Genomic DNA, 16,614 nt, shown 5'->3' on the forward strand with positions numbered 1-16,614 from the left:
TCGATGGGTACAGTTTTAAAACTTCTCATGGCACTCCAATTCTATTAAAATTGGTGGTAAAAATACACTATTAATTGTTAAAGTGATAATATTAAGTGTTAAAGTGAACATATAGATAGGAATAAGTGTTAAAGAGATCATATAAATAGCATCAAGTGCTTGGTAATAGAATTAAAAGGAGTGGCAGCCCACACAGCACACTCATAGAATGACAATCACTTTAAGTAACACTCTGACCTCAGAATCAGTCCTTAAGGCCTTCAGATGTGGCTGAAAAGCCCATGAGACTATTTCACGCATGGAAAGCAAAAACACTGAGGCAAAAAATATTCTACATGAACAATCTCTGTGAGTGAGACTCCAGTGCAAAGAAGGGGCCATCAAGGAAGGATGTATTTTTCTGTGAAGGAAAGAGGGAGCTTCCACTTTGCTTATGGCCTTGCCTAAATACTGACAGAGTTTGTGGGCACAAAAGGTTTCCGTAGCCTTGGCAGCTCATGGGAAGAGCATCAGGTGATAACTGACATCATATGTTAGAGTGTTAATTGTTAAATTAAGAACAGAAGTCACTGTGCACTTACTCCTCAGGCAGGGCCTCTGTCCTTAATGAGTTGTACTATGAGAATTAAATGCAAAACTTGTTCTCAAACAATACTTTATATGTTGTGTATGTGTGGGGATGCAAACTGTTGAAAACTTAATATAGAGTTGGTCTTCTGTATATAATGTTAATTAAAATTGAATCTTAATGAAGAATGGGATGGGAGAATGAGTAGGAGAGTGGGACAGAGGTGCAGATGGGAAGGTGGGTATGGGGGGAATAACCATTATATTCCTAAAATTGAGCATATGAAATTCATATTCATTAAATTAAAGCTTTAAAAATAAAATAAAAAACAAAGTTTACAGCTAATGATACAGAATAGTATCCTCTGAAATAAGTCCACATACTATTTCCAAAATCTAAATGTTACTTTGCATTACCAAGAGAATGATATTGTGATTGGATTAAGGAACCTAAAATGGAGAGCATACCATGGTTTACATGGGTGAGCCCAGTAGAATTCCAACAGTCTTCATAGGAGGGAAACTGGAGGAATCAAACTTTAAAAAAAAATGACAGTTGTACAGGTGTTAACTTTTGAAGATGGAAGAAGGGATTACAAGCCCAAGTAGATTCTAGTAGATACAAAAAAAAGGAAATAGATTTTCCCTGAAGCCTCCAAAAACATTACTGGCCTGGAAAATTGTAGACTTGGGTATTCTACAACTACAAGAAGAAACCATTATTTTAAGGTCTCCACTTTATGGTAATTTATTGAAGCAACAGGTAAGTTACCTTTTTTATTTCATTTTTATTTTAATTTTAATTAATTTCAACAGATTCAATATGATTTATAGAAACAAGTCTTAGAACATAATAATATCCCCCTTCCTCCCTTCAACCCTCCTTTCTTCTAACTATTTTTCTTAGTTTTTGAGATAACACATTTTAAAATTACATTATAGGAAAAAGATATAATACTTCACAAAATAAAATGTTAATTTATCTGAAGGGCAACATAGACTCCAAAACAATAGTAATGGGGAACCACAGCATCTCACTTTTATCAATGGACAGATCAACTAGACGGTAAACTACGGAGCTAATCTATGCTACGGATAACATGATCCTGTCATCTACAGAACATTTCATCCCACAGTTGAATACACCATCCTTTCATCAGTGCATGGAATTTTCTCTACAATATACCATATGTTAAGCTATAAAGCAAGTCTCAGCAAATGCCAAAAAATTGAAATCATACTTTCCATCTTCTCAGACCACAATGGAATGAAGCTGGAATTCAGCAACTCAGGAATATCTGCAAAATATGCAAACACATGTAGACTGAACTACACATTCCTGAATGAACAGATCATAGAATAAAAAATGACATCTAAAAATTCTTGGAAATTAATCAAGATGAAAATACAACATTTCAAAACTTATGAGATACAGCATAAGCAGTGTTAAGAGGGAAGTTTATAGCAATTAGGGCCTACATCAATAAATCAGAAAGGCATCAAATAAATGAGCTATCAATGCATCTCAAGGATCTAGAATAACAACAACAAACCAAATCCAAAATTAGGAGAAAAGAAGTAATTAAAACTGGAGAAGAAATAAACAATTGAAAGGAAGGGAATCCTCCCAAACTCTTCTATGAGGCCAGCATGACCTCAATTCCAAAATCAGAAATGATACAACAGAGAAAGAGATCTATAGACCAACATCCCTGATATATACTCTATATATAGAGAAATCAAAAGACTCCACACTAAGATACTATTATAACTCATAACAGTTAGGTAAGCTTCAAGGATATAAAATTAACACACAAAAATAAGTAGCCTTTGTATACATAGACAATGCCATGGGAATGCCATGAGAAAGAACTTCTAAGATCAATTCTATTCACAATAGTTACAAAATGAAATACCTTGGAATAAATTTAACCCATGAGGTCAAAGATATCTATGATGAAGCTTATAAAAAGAAAGCCATAGAAGAAACACGAAAAGTGGTTAAATTTTCCATATTCATGAATTGGAAGAATTAGTATCAAAATGTCCATACTATCAAAAGTAAATTACTAGCCGGCGCCGTGGTTCAATAGGCTAATCCTCTGCCTTGCGACGCCAGCACACCGGGTTCTAGTCCCGGTCGGGGCGCTGGATTCTGTCCCTGTTGCCCCTCTTCCAGGCCAGCTCTCTGCTGTGGCCAGGGATTGCAGAGGAGGATGGCCCAAGTGCTTGGGCCCTGCACCCACATGGGAGACCAGGAGAAGCACCTGGCTCCTGGCTTCAGCTCAGCACGGTGCGCCGGCCGCGGTGGCCATTGGAGGGTGAACCAACAGCAAAGGAAGACCTATCTCTCTGTCTCTCTCTCTCACTGTACACTCTGCCTGTAAAAAAAAAAAAAAAAGTAAATTACTGATGCCATAAACAAGAGTGTCAGTTTGTTAAGTCAACAACAGGAGTCACTGTGCACTTACTCCTCATGTAGGATCTCTGTCCTTAGTGTGCTGTACATTGAGATTTAATGCTATAACTAGTACTCAAACAGTATTTTTCACTTTATGTTTCTGTGCAGGAGCGAACTGTTGAAATCTTTACTTAATGTATGCTAAACTGATCTTCTGTATATAAAGAGAATCGAAAATGAGTCTTGATGTGAATGGAATGGTGGAGTGGGAAAGGGGAGGGTTGCAGGTGGGAGGGACGTTATGGGAGTTAAGCCATTGTAATCCATAAGCTGTACTATGGAAATTTATATTCATTAAATAAAAGTTTAAAAAAAAAGTAAATTACAGATTCAATGTGCTCCCCATCAAAATACCAACAACATTCTTCTCAGATCTAGAAAAAAAGATATTAAAATTCATATGGAAACACAAGAGATCCTGAATAGCTGAAGCAATCTTAACAAAATTGGAGGTATACACTACTTGATTTCAAGACATATTACAGGGCAGTTACAATCCAAATATCCTGGTACTGGCACAAAAACAGACTCACAGATCAATGGAGCAGAATACATCCCAGTAATCAATCTACACATTTACAACCAGCTCATCTTTGAGAAAGGAGCCAAAATCAATCCCTGGAGCAAGGACAATCTATTCAACAAATGGTACTAGGAAAATTGGATCTCCACATTCAGAAGTATGAAACAAGACCCTTACCTTACACCTTACACAAAAATCTATTCAACATCTACTTAAATCTACCACCCAATTCCATCAAACTACTAGAGAAGATTGGGAAACTCTGTAAGATATTGGCATAGACAAAGACTTTTTGTAAAAGTCAACAGAAGCACAAGAATATTAGAGCCTAAATGGACAGATAGGATTATATCAAGCAGAGAAGATTCTGCACTACAAAAGAACCACTCAGCAAAGAGGCAACTGACAGAATGAAAGAAAATATTTTCATACTCTGCAACTGATAAGGATTAATATCTAGAATCTATAAAGAGATCAACAAACTCAACAACAATAAAACAAACAAACCAGTGAAGAAATGTGCAAAGGACTTAAACAGGCATTTTCTTTTTCTTAAACTTTTATTTAGTAAATATAAATTTCCAAAGTACAGTTTATGGATTACAATGGCTTTTCCCCCCAATAACTTCCCTCCCACTTGCACCTCTCCCATCTCCCACTCCCTCTCCCATTCCATTCACATCAAGATTTATTTTCAATTATCTTTATATACAGAAGATTGATTTAGTATATATTAAGTAAAGATTTCATCAGTTTGCACCCACACAGAACATAAAGTGTAAAGTACTGTTTGAGTACTAGTTATAGCATTAATTCACATTGGACAACACATTAAGGACAGAGATCCTAAATGAGGACTAAGTCAACAACAGGAGTCACTGTATACTTAACAATTTGACACTCTTGTTTATGGTGTCAGTAATCTCCCTAGGCTCTAGTCATGAGTTGCCAAGGCTATGGAAGCCTTTTGAGTTGGCTGACTTCGATCTTAATTAAACAAGATCATAGTCAAAGTGGAAGTTCTCTCCTCCCTTCAGAGAAAGTTACCTCCTTCTTTGATGGCGTGTTCTTTCTACTGGGATCTCACTCACAGAGATCTTTCATTTAGGTTGTTTTGTTTTGTTTTGTTTTGTTTTGCCAGAGTGTCTTGGCTCTCCATGCCTAAAATACTCTCATGGGCTCTTCAGCCAGATCCGAGTGCTTTAAGGGCTGATTCTGAGGCCAGAGTGCTATTTAGGACATCTGCCATTCTGTGAGTCTGCTGTGTATCCCGCTTCCCATGTTGGATCGTTCTCTCCCTTTTTGATTCTATCAGTTAGTATTAGCAGACACTAGTCTTGTTTGTGTGATATCTTTGACTCTTAGACCTATCAGTGTGATCAATTGTGAACTGAAATTGATCACTTGGACTAGTGAGATGGCATTGGTACATGCAACCTTGATGGGATTGTATTGGAACAGGCATTTTCAAAAGAGAAAAAACAAATGACCAACAAACACATGAAACAATGCTCATGATCACCAACCATCAGGGAAATGTGAAAAAAAAATTGAGGTTTCACCTCACTCTAGTTAGAATGACTCTCATATAGCAAGCAACCAACAATAAATATACCAACAATAAATGCTGCCAAGGATGTTGGAGAAAAAGGTACCCTAGTTCATTGTTAGTAGGAATGTACACTGGTGTAGCCATTGTGGTCAACAGCAGGGAGATTCCTCAGAAAGCTAAGAGTGTTTCTACTTGCTCTGGAAATTTCTTTTTTGCAGCATCCTGTTCTTGTTCAGAATTCCTTGTCTATGATCAGATTATTTTTCTCCAATTATTTCTTCTGCTTCTAGTTGCCTCTCATTTCTCTTTCCTTCTACACGTTTGCTCCCTTTAGTTCTTCATGTAGATTTCCCTTAAATATTTGACACTGAAGCCAACAGGTACTCTCAATGTATTGACAGGATATATGGACTAGTGGGTGACAAGTCTAGGGTGTCATATTCTGGAAATGTAGTAACATTCATCTGGTTTCCTTTTAAGATTCATTTGAAAGGCAAAGCAATGGAAGGGTGGGGGAGGGAGGAAGGGAATAAATTAGAGAACGAATGAGAATCTTCCATTTGCTGGTTCACTCCCTAAATGGCCACAACAGCCAAAGCTGGGCCAATGCAAAGCCAGGAGCTTCTTCCAGGTCTCCCACATGGATGCAGGGGCTTATCTTCCACTTTTCTTGGCATTAGCCAAGCGCTGCATTGGAAGTGGAGTAAACTGGTCATGAACTGGCACCCACCCAGTAAGCAGTGGCTTTATCCACTATGCCACAGTGGTAACCTTTCCTCTGGTTTCTTTAGTTCTAGAAAAAAAATTCTAAGCCTGTAATTGAAGAATCTCCCTGCAGTGTTTCCTGGCATCCACCGAGCCTCTGAAATGGCTCTCCAACATTATTCCATGGGTAATGTGTTTTGGGTATAGAGCTCAAATTTTCTTTTTGTCTTTAACATTTACATTTCTGTGTCTAGGTACTGAGTTGAAGACTTACCTTTGTTTATTTCATGTGTTATTCAAATATCACTTTCAATAAAAGGTATTGCATCTTTCTCGGATCAGAATCTACATCTTTGAGTTCAAATTTCCTAAAGGAAAAATCTTGAACCTGTTTCTGACCAGCCTATGAATTGATTGTGTCCTGTGTCTGCCCCAATCTTATCAAGTTGGAAAAGAGAAAGAACTGAACACACTGATTTAGACTCACTCCTTCAGAAAAGTCACCAAGTTGGAAAATATCCCAGAAAGAGAAAATGCAGCACAAGGAGCCCAGAAAATCACTATTATAAGCAAAGATACTAAAGACAATGCATTGAGTCAGAGTTATCTATTCTGAAATCCATGAAATCTGTGAGGCATCAGACAGGAGTCATAATTCTCCCCAGCGTTTTTGCAAAATTCTCCATGCTTGGACACAGAATTTTATTCATATCAAAAGCTTTAGGACCCTCTGAAATGTAAAGAAACACTTTTGAATATTCACATTTAAATGTAAAATATTATTGAACAAATCAGCGAAAGTTTTGGCAGTTCTATTTAGTATATATACAAAATATTAATTGTGTTTATTTTTAGATATTGCTGAGATTAGAGGGAATTTTAAAATAAATTGCCCTTTTCAATAATTGCTTATACTAAACTTACATATTAGTTCTGTGCCAAAAAAAATTTTAAAAAAAGTAATACAAAGGTGAATTTTGATAATAATCATGTGCCCTTCTAAGATAATGAGTACAGATATGTAAGAATCAGCTTTACATTGTCTTCAAAAACTGACTCCATGAATCAGACCAATAAACAACCTGTTGGAGTTACTGCAACAAATGGAGTGATGTATTTAGCATACTATCATTTTCCTTTGGATTAAAAACGTTATGTACAGCAATCACACTTACATTTACTGAAGAGCTAAGTGATGTCATCTAGATTTTACAAGGGTCCTTGCTAGGCTAACTGAGCATTGTTAAGATAACGCAGCCTCCCAAGACTTACTTCCATGAGCAGAAAAGGGACATCAGATATGAGTGTCCTCATCTCTTACAGCTTTGTTCCTTGCAAACCACAAACAAAAGGCCTCATAATGAAATGCCTCAGTATATACCTATACATGTTCTCATGTGGGTGAGAAAAAATTATGACACTATTCTCATTTCCTCTGCAGGCTAGCCAAGGGACTAGCTGTATGGAACAGAACATTCTCACAGAAACGGTTTGTTTCTTTCCAGTTGATTTTTCACTATTCCTTATTTATCTCCTTATAGGATTAAAATGTAAAAAAAAAAAAATGAGCTAATCTAAGTAACTCTTCATAACACAAAATAACCCTTTGTTTGATGCAGTTTCTCACCATTAAGGTGATTCCTTAAACTTAAGTTTTGAGAGCTACCACACAATGAGGGCAAACTAAATTCAGCAGCTGTCATCTCCTAGTCCAGACCAGCCTCTAATTGGAATACTTCTCTTTAAAATGTACATAAAGTTTTTAGTTATTTTTATCATTTCAAAAGTTACTGCCTACAAAAGTTTTTCATATTTTATATTACATTATGTTTTGTTAGTAATATTCAATTTTATCTTAGCATATATATATATGGTTATTGTTAAAATTTATTAGAAAGTGGCTGGCGCCGCAGCTCACTAGGCTAATCCTCTGCCTGCGGCTCTGGCACCCCGGGTTCTAGTCCCAGTCGGGGCGCCGGATTCTGTCCCGGTTGCCCCTCTTCCAGGCCAGCTCTCTGCTGTGGCCCAGGAAGGCAGTGGAGGATGGCCCAAGTGCTTGGGCCCTGCACCTGCATGGGAGACCAGGAGGAAGCACCTGGCTCCTGGCTTCGGATCAGCGCAGCACAACGGCCGCGGCAGCCATTGGAGGGTGAACCAACGGCAAAGGAAGACCTTTCTCTCTGTCTCTCTCTCTCACTGTCCACTCTGCATGTCAAAAAATAAAAATTTATTAGAGAGGCAGACAGAAGAGCTCCCATACACTGGTTTATTTCCCAAATGCCTGCAACACATGGGGTTGGACCAGACCAAAGCCAGGGGCATGAGTCAATCTATGTCAATCTATGTCTCCTAGTAGCTGACAGGGACTCAGTACTTGAGCTAATATCTTCCCATGTGTACACTAGCAGAAAATGAAAATTAGAACCAAGAACAGCACCAGGACTTGAACTCAGATGCTCTAAAATGGGATGGAGCAGTCCCAAGTGAAGCCTTAATTGCAATGCCAAATACTTGCCCCTATAACATTTATTGATTTACGTTGCTGTTCCTGTCAGTTTGTGAATTTCCTGCAAGCAAGGCCATACTATTGTTACAGAGTCCCTGCTGCCTTCAAGGAGCTCACGTTTACCGGTGAAGTCAAGGGATAGGAAAACGCTGTGCAATCTCAAAGGCAGCTAAACCTCAAAATTTTCTGTTCATTTCACCCATGACTAAGTTATTTCACCATTTTTTCATTTTTTAAAGACTTGTTTATCTGAAAAGCAGTGTGACAGACAGGAGGAGAGAGAAAAAGATCGTGCATCTGCTGGTTCACCCCTTAAATGGTCCCAGCAGCCTGGGATGAACAAGGCTGATGCCAGAAGCCAGGGATTCCTAGGTGGGTCTTCCACGTGGGAGGCAAGGATCCAAGAACTTGGGCCATCTTCTGCTACTTTCCCAGGCATAATAGCAAGGAGCTGGATTAGAAGCAGATATGGGATGTCAGTGTCACAGGCAGTAGCTTAACCTGATGCACGATGACATTGGTCCTTCATCTATGAATTTAACTTAACGAACAGAATCAAGAAAAAATATATTGGGGTCAGTGTTGTAGTACAGCCAGTTAAGCTGCCATCTGTGAGCCAACATCCTATATGAGTGCCAGTTCAAGTCCCGTCTGGTTCACTTCCAACCCACCTCCCTGCTGAAACGCCTGGGAAAGCAGAAGATGGACAAGTACTTGGCCCCTGCCACCATGTAGGAGACACAAATCAAGTTCCTGGCTTCAGCTGGACCCAGCCATGGCTGTTGCCATCATTTGGGGAGTGAACTAGTGAATGGAAGATCTCTTTCTCTCCCTTCCAACTCTCCAACTTTATCCAACTCATATAAATAAATCTTTCAAAAAGAGTGAAAAATATTACTATAGGACACATATTGTAGGAGTATATTTCTCAAAACACATCCCTTGTAATCCTGCTGTCCCCTTGGTTAAAAGATGTTTACAAAAATACAACACAACATTCTACAGGCAAAATTAAGAGATGCTACTAAAAGTTTTTTTAAAAAATAGTTTAAAAGACAACTCAGAGCCTTGTTATGCATTGAGAACTATTTGCATTAAGGAACTGGAGAAACTTTGAGAATACTTCTTATCTAGGAGGAAATAGGTCAAGATGCCATTGTAGCAATCCAGAAGATATTTGGTACAGTGCCCCTTCAGCAAGGTGGTGATGGTGGGGCAAGAAATGACATCAATAAAAATTGTAAAGTTTGAACAAGCATTGATAGGATGTGGAATATGAGATACATTTGTGATATCAGTGATTAAAGAATGCTTTACTAGGAAGACATAATCACCCTGAAATTGATGGACCCAGTAAGAAAATACTCACCTACATAAAATAAAAACAGAGAAGAATTGAGAAATTTACAAGCATACACTAATAATGGGTAATGTTTGCTGACATGGCACAATAAACTTTAAATCAATCATAAAAATAGTTGTTAGAATATTCATGTGTTTTTCTGATTCTTATAACAATAAATGCTAATTTAATTGCTGAGCTCTGATGCTTTACTGTTTATTTTGGGCAACATATTTTGAATCCACTTCTATTGCTATTCCTCCATGATCCCTCAATTAAAAGATTGTTGCTAGTGCCAATTCTATGGAGAAAAAAAAAGCTTAGAAAAATTTATTGATATTTCCCAAGTGAAGCAAATTCTTAACGGATTTACAACTTCCAGGTATATGAGCATGACCCTTTACTGATGCTGAAACTTTTTCTCAGACCAACAAATTTATACTTCACTGCAATAGCCCTCTTGCTTCAGAAACATTCCTGTAGTTCCTAGCACAATATACCTCTGCACCATCTGCCGATTTGAGCAATTCAGGAGAGAATGGATTGTTTATATCTAAGATTTGGAAAGAGAGAGACCTTTTGACACTTACTTTGACAAAATGTGAAATCACGTTTTTAGACTCTGTTTTGATGGTAGACACTTCATTCTTCAAAGTCCCACAAAGTGACACAGAGGACACAAGAGTTCTAGCCATGGAGATGTTAGGATCCTACAGAGGGACACTTGACCCTGTGCTCACTGAGCCTTCTGATGCCGCATAGACAACACAGCTGACCTTAGACATCCACATTACTCCCTAGACCTCTTTTTTAACTTCTAGATAAGTTGTTTGTAACTTCCTTATACCCAAAGATTTTTTTCCCCTCTTTCAGTTTACTCAATGTTTGAATGATCCAACTTGAGCAGTTCACAAAAGCCTATTTAAGAATAACCGTTTTAACTAATAGACATTCTTCCAGAAATAGGAAAAAATCATTCTCCCAGGTAAAAACTGTATATCCAGAAACAAAAAAATAAAAACAGAGGAATCTGAAAACACATCTTCTAAGAGATTTAAATTTATATCTTGAAGTTTCAAAACATTTCAAATAATGATTATTTAGTAGACTCAGGAAATACTGGAAAAACCATGGTAAACAGAGTAGTTTTTAAAAAAATATAACTATAAATGCTGAATAATTCTGGAAATTATTACAACTGCTGAAGATTCCTGTAGAAAAATGACACATTATTACAGGGGTACATGGACAAGTATGTTGAAAAATGCAAACAACAATAAAGTTTAATGCAAAAATTCAAATTTTTGCATAGATCTTTCATAATATGCATTTCCAAGAACTTTTTGAAGACCTTTTGTAAGTACCAGTACTAAATATCCCAGACACTTCTATTTTAGAAAATTATCTGAAGTTACACCTGAAGTTTAAATTTTCATTTATCATAGAAATGGCAACAGGATACCACAGGTTTCCAGGGTAACAATTTTTTGCACTTATTTTGTATCATTTATGAAACAACTAAAATGGGATTTTTGATATGACTAACTAGATGCTATGGATTCAAACTATTTTTCCTAATGTGAACATGCAAAATTATTTAAAATATAATGGGAATTACATACCTCAGTGACATAAAATTCTAAAATAACTGAAAATTATTAATAATGCAACAATTCAGCGATTTTTAAAAATTCTTTGTTTACTTTGAGGAATTTGTTTACCCACTCAGTTAGCATATGGGGTTGGGGGGGGAGTAGCATACTCCAAAGTGCTTAATTCAAGAGTATATAATGAAGGGACTGTTTTCTACAAGTAAGGAGAACTCCCCTATCAGGAGACTAACAAGGGGTGAGGTGGCCCTACCTGGGGTCTAGAAGAATAAGGATGAAGGAAATAAACAGTGTCATCAGAGACAGCTTTAGCCTCAAAGGAGGGATTGTCTATGCACCTCATGTCTTAGAGTCCTGGAAATCAAATAGATGTTTCTGAATTCCAGTCAACTCACCTGAGAACTGACTAGAAAAGCGTATTACTGGATTTTATTCCACACTGACCCTGGAGAGGGATCCAAACATTTGAGTGTTAAGACACCCTCCAGGTCACTGTGATGTGCACTTCAGTTTAAGAGCCACTGTCTAAGAAAAATGGTGTAATCTCAGCCAGAACCACAGCGAAGCAGGGAGGGAGGAGAATAATAAATCTCCTCAAATCTTCCTCCTCCAGGCAACCTACTGTCTGCCCATGCCTCTTATTGGCCCAACAAGCTTCAAGCCATAGACAAGAGAGCCCAGGTGGTGTAATTTAGATGTAAGCTCTCCAGGGCACAGAGCAAGGTAGAGAATTGGAAGAGAGTAGGGAAAAGCTACTTCAGAATAATCACTAGAGCCATCATTCAATAGAAGCTTAAATTGCTATCCATTATTTCTGTGAGTCAAGTTTAACATTTGTATCAGCAAGCAAAACTTCTGAGATTATTGGTAGGCGAGTTAAGAGTATCTAAAGTATTCTCAATATTCCTGTAACACACAATTGTATCTAGCTATTGCATTAATTACATCCGGAAGCTTTACTTATCATTAACATATCTAAGTTAACAATTCCCAAAGTGCTGTAAGGGTCTCATTTTAGACAGGAAGAATGCGACATTCAGGGAATTAAACAACTTATTTGAAGCTTCTTAACAAGTAAATGACAGAAACAAGTTTCAGATCTAGACCTTTTTAATGCAAAAGCCCATGTTCTTTCCATGGCAAAATAGTGCTACCTATACACAAATGATCAAGTTATACCATGTAAAATCCATTGATGATCTTGTGCCCATGGACTAAAATGGCTTTGCTTCATGGACAGGTGACTCCTGATTTTCTACAGCACAGTCCTGAGTTAGTCAGGTTGTCCCGGAATCGATAAATGAATTCAAAGTTACTAAGACATTTTAGGCCACTCCTTTCGTATGGTAGGTACACGCTATTTTCTTTAAAAATGCAATCCTGAGCATAGAGAGAAGACCCTACTGGATCTCCAGGTGAGAGGCACTCCTCACTGCACGCTGATAGAACACACAACTTAGACTACAATCTCCAAAGGCACCTGAAAACTGTTTTAGAGGAAGAAATTCCCCATGTTCCAAACCTGGGGCCACATCTTGATAAGGCTATAGAATTTAAGGTGGCATTCACTTAAAAAAAAAGTTTTTTAAATAAAAAACCTTCTTGTCATCCTTACTTAGGATAGAACATTTATTACCCTAGCCTGGTACAGACAATCCATGTGGATGGTCTACAACATATATAATTAAAAGTCTCGCTGCTTGGAGCTGCTCTGTGATTAATGCCTCAGGTAGGCATTTTGATTCCTGTACTAATAGAACCTGACTGGCTCTGAAATGCTGGTGTTGTTCAGGTACCTCAGGAGTAATAAAAGGTTGCTCTTGGCTTATTGCACAATTCCTTGAGTCATTAATTATAGCTGCCCAAAGTGGAAAGTTTATAATTAAACATATAATTTACTCTTCTACTTTTGGATGAAGTAAATTAAGGCAATTAGATTTCTTTTGATTAAGCATATGGAGCCATTTACAAAGTGCACAGGTGTGTACAAGCAGAAGGTGGGCTACAAAAACATCTATGTTTCAAGTGTGCTTTGTCACTTTGTTGTCACTCTGTGGCTGAAGTAATTACGTTAATCCATTTGAAGAGGATTTTTTTTTTTTTTTTTAGTTTTTCTGGTTTGCTGCTGCTTTGTTGATTTCTTTACAGCCTTGGGTGCTTAAATAGCAGCAAGTAATGATCAGGTTTAAGTACTAGATAATCAGGAAGAGAATTTTGGCTAGAAATATTCACACAATATTATCTTGGGGAATATCTTTTGCACAACTCAAGCCCTATATAAGTTATATAATGCATGTAATAACTGAAAAACTATAATCTGGGAACAATTAAGAGATTTTCTCTGTTTCATTGCATGAATATTCTTTTTTCGATGTTTGCAGTCTTCCAAGAAAATCACCCCTCTCTTCCTACTGTTTGTGTTGTATTATGCGTATTACAGTTCAAATGCAAAGTGGTTCCTTTTTTTCTTCAGAGTTAAGTTTTCTGGGAAAAAGTTACTCTGTGGTCCCATTAGGGAAATATTTTCCTGATAAAACAGCTATCCCTGAAGTGCTAGCAGAATTATGACAAAAGAGCTCTAAAAATCTTTAAGTGCTCCAATTATGGTTTGTGATATTAGTAATTATGCCTCTTACAAGTTTGCAAATGTATGTACATTTTATAAATAATAACTTTAAATTACTGAGTTTATACTATTTCTCCTTTTGTATTTTTAAATCAACAGGTAAGAATTTTGTAATTGTAAAATTTATAGGAATCGTTCAGTTACTGTCTGTATTTACATGTCATCTTTGTGTTTTTAAAATACTTCAAGAAGGGCCGGCGCCGCGGCTCACTAGGCTAATCCTCCGCCTTGCGGCGCCGGCACACTGGGTTCTAGTCCCAGTCGGGGTGCCGTATTCTGTCCCGGTTGCCCCTCTTCCAGGCCAGCTCTCTGCTGTGGCCCAGGAAGGCAGTGGAGGATGGCCCAAGTGCTTGGGCCCTGCACCCCATGGGAGACCTGGAGAAGCACCTGGCTCCTGCCATCGGATCAGTGTGGTGCGCCGGCCGCTGCGCGCTAGCCGCGGCGGCCATTGGAGGGTGAACCAACAGCAAAAGGAAGACCTTTCTCTCTGTCTCTCTCTCTCACTGTCCACTCTGCCTGTCAAAAAAATAAAAAAAAAAAATACTTCAAGAAGAAAATTGAGTAAAAGAGCCATCTCGCTTCTCCATGAGGCTCACTTTTAACTGTGTTTCTCTCCTGTGTTTCAGCTTAACATATCCAGTGGCTCTTAGTATTGTATAACAGGCTAATTGTGGTGGACAGCCTCCAAGGTGTCCCCCATGAGCTGTCTCTTGGTGTTTACCTTGTTGTGTGATTCGTTCTACTCTAGTGACAGCCCAAATATTTGAGTTCCTGTCACCCACATGGGAGAACTTGATGGAGATGGACATGTTCTTAGCTCCTGTCTTCAGTGCATCTCAGCCTGGCTGTTGTGAGCATTTGGGGAATGAACCAGTGAATTAGATGGATTTTCCCCCAAACCCCACCCCACTGTGTGTGGGGGTAGGGGGAGGAGGGTTGCCATTCTGCCCTTCAAATGAATACTTTTTTTAAAAAAGCAGAATGGAGGAGGGTGATTGACCCAGTGGTTAAGATGCTTGCAGAAAATGACCACAAAGGGACTTATGAGAGGCCTGGGTCTGAGTCTCAGCTCCAGCTCTGGATTTCAGCTTCCTGCTAGTGCAGACCTTGGAGGCAGCAGTGATTACTCAGGCGGTTGTATTCCTGCCATCTATCTACATGGGAGACCTAGATTGAGTTCATGGCCATTGGCTTCAACCCAGCTCAGGGACCACTGCAGGTATGTGGGGAGTAAAGCAGTGCATGGGAGATCTGTATCTCCCTGTGTCTCTGTCTCTCAAAGAAATACTTTTTTTAAAAATGAGAGTTTTCTAAGTTTACAAAGAAGACACAATTTTACCTTCTAAAAGAAATTCACTTTAAAAATACAGATGTTAAATTAATGAAAGAAAGAGCAAACAGAAAAAATGTTATTAATTTTAGGCAGACTGAGCAAACAAAATTATCTAGGATAACTAATGATAAAGAGTCCAATTCTCCGAGAAGACACAAAAATCCCTAACAAGTATGCTTATAAGAACATAATGTGAGATAAAGATGGATAGAATTTAAATGAAAAACAGAAAAATACACATTTATAACGGAAGATCAGAACCCCCAATCCGAAATTAAAGACAGCAGGAAAAAATTAAGAAGCATTTAGTTGAACACCACCATCCATTAGCAAGATCTAATTATACTTATGGAAGATTTCACCCACAAACAGAACATACATTCGTCTCAAGATCATATACAGCATTCACCAAGACAGACCTCACGCAGAGCCATAAAACACAGACTTATAAGAATAAAAATCACATGCATTATCTAAAAGAATATAAATTACCCTCCTTGACCACAATAGCATTAAGCTAAAAATATTGAAATACAGCTGAAAAATTTTAAAATATTTGGAGATTAAGCAAAACAATCCTAAATAATACCTGGATATAAGAAGTCTAAAGTGAAATTTAAAAGTATTTTTAACTAAATGAAAATGCGACCCATCAATCTTTACAGAATTCCATGAAAGTAGTGCAAAAGGAAAATTTATGGGATTGAGTGCATATATGGGAAAAGAAAAAAAATAATTAAGAATCCACCTTAAGAAATTAAAGAAATAACAAAACTGTGAGAAGTTGTAAAATTAAAAACTGGAAAATAGGAAAAACTTAAAAGGAAAAAATCAATAGCCCTCCACTATGCCCAACCATGACAGTAAAAGAGAAGACACAATTATCAGTGTCAGAAATGAAAGAATAATCATTGACCAAATAGACATAAAGTGAATAATAATTTTTGTTTTTGACAGGCAGAGTGGACAGTGAGAGAGAGAGACAGAGAGAAAGGTCTTCCTTTGCCGTTGGTTCACCCCTCAATGGCCACCGCGGCCGGCGCGCTGCGGCCAGCGCATAGCACTGATCCAATGGCAGGAGCCAGGTGCTTCTCCTGGTCTCCCATGGGGTGCAGGGCCCAAGCACTTGGGCCATCCTCCACTGCACTCCTTGGCCACAGCAGAGAGCTGGCCTGGAAGAGGGGCAACCGGGACAGAATCCGGCGCCCCGACCGGGACTAGAACCTGGTGTGCCGGCGCCGCAAGGTGGAGGATTAGCCTAGTGAGCCGCGGCACTGGCCGTGAATAATAAATATTAAGAACCATGTCCTCATATTTGCTATCATGGATGAAATTGACCAATTCTTTAAAAAACACAAACTACTGATACTCATGGAAAAATGTATGAGT

This window comes from Oryctolagus cuniculus, chromosome 2 (genome assembly GCF_051225735.1).
Source record: "Oryctolagus cuniculus isolate XC-2025 breed Fujian yellow rabbit chromosome 2, ASM5122573v1, whole genome shotgun sequence".
Taxonomy (NCBI): domain Eukaryota; kingdom Metazoa; phylum Chordata; class Mammalia; order Lagomorpha; family Leporidae; genus Oryctolagus; species Oryctolagus cuniculus.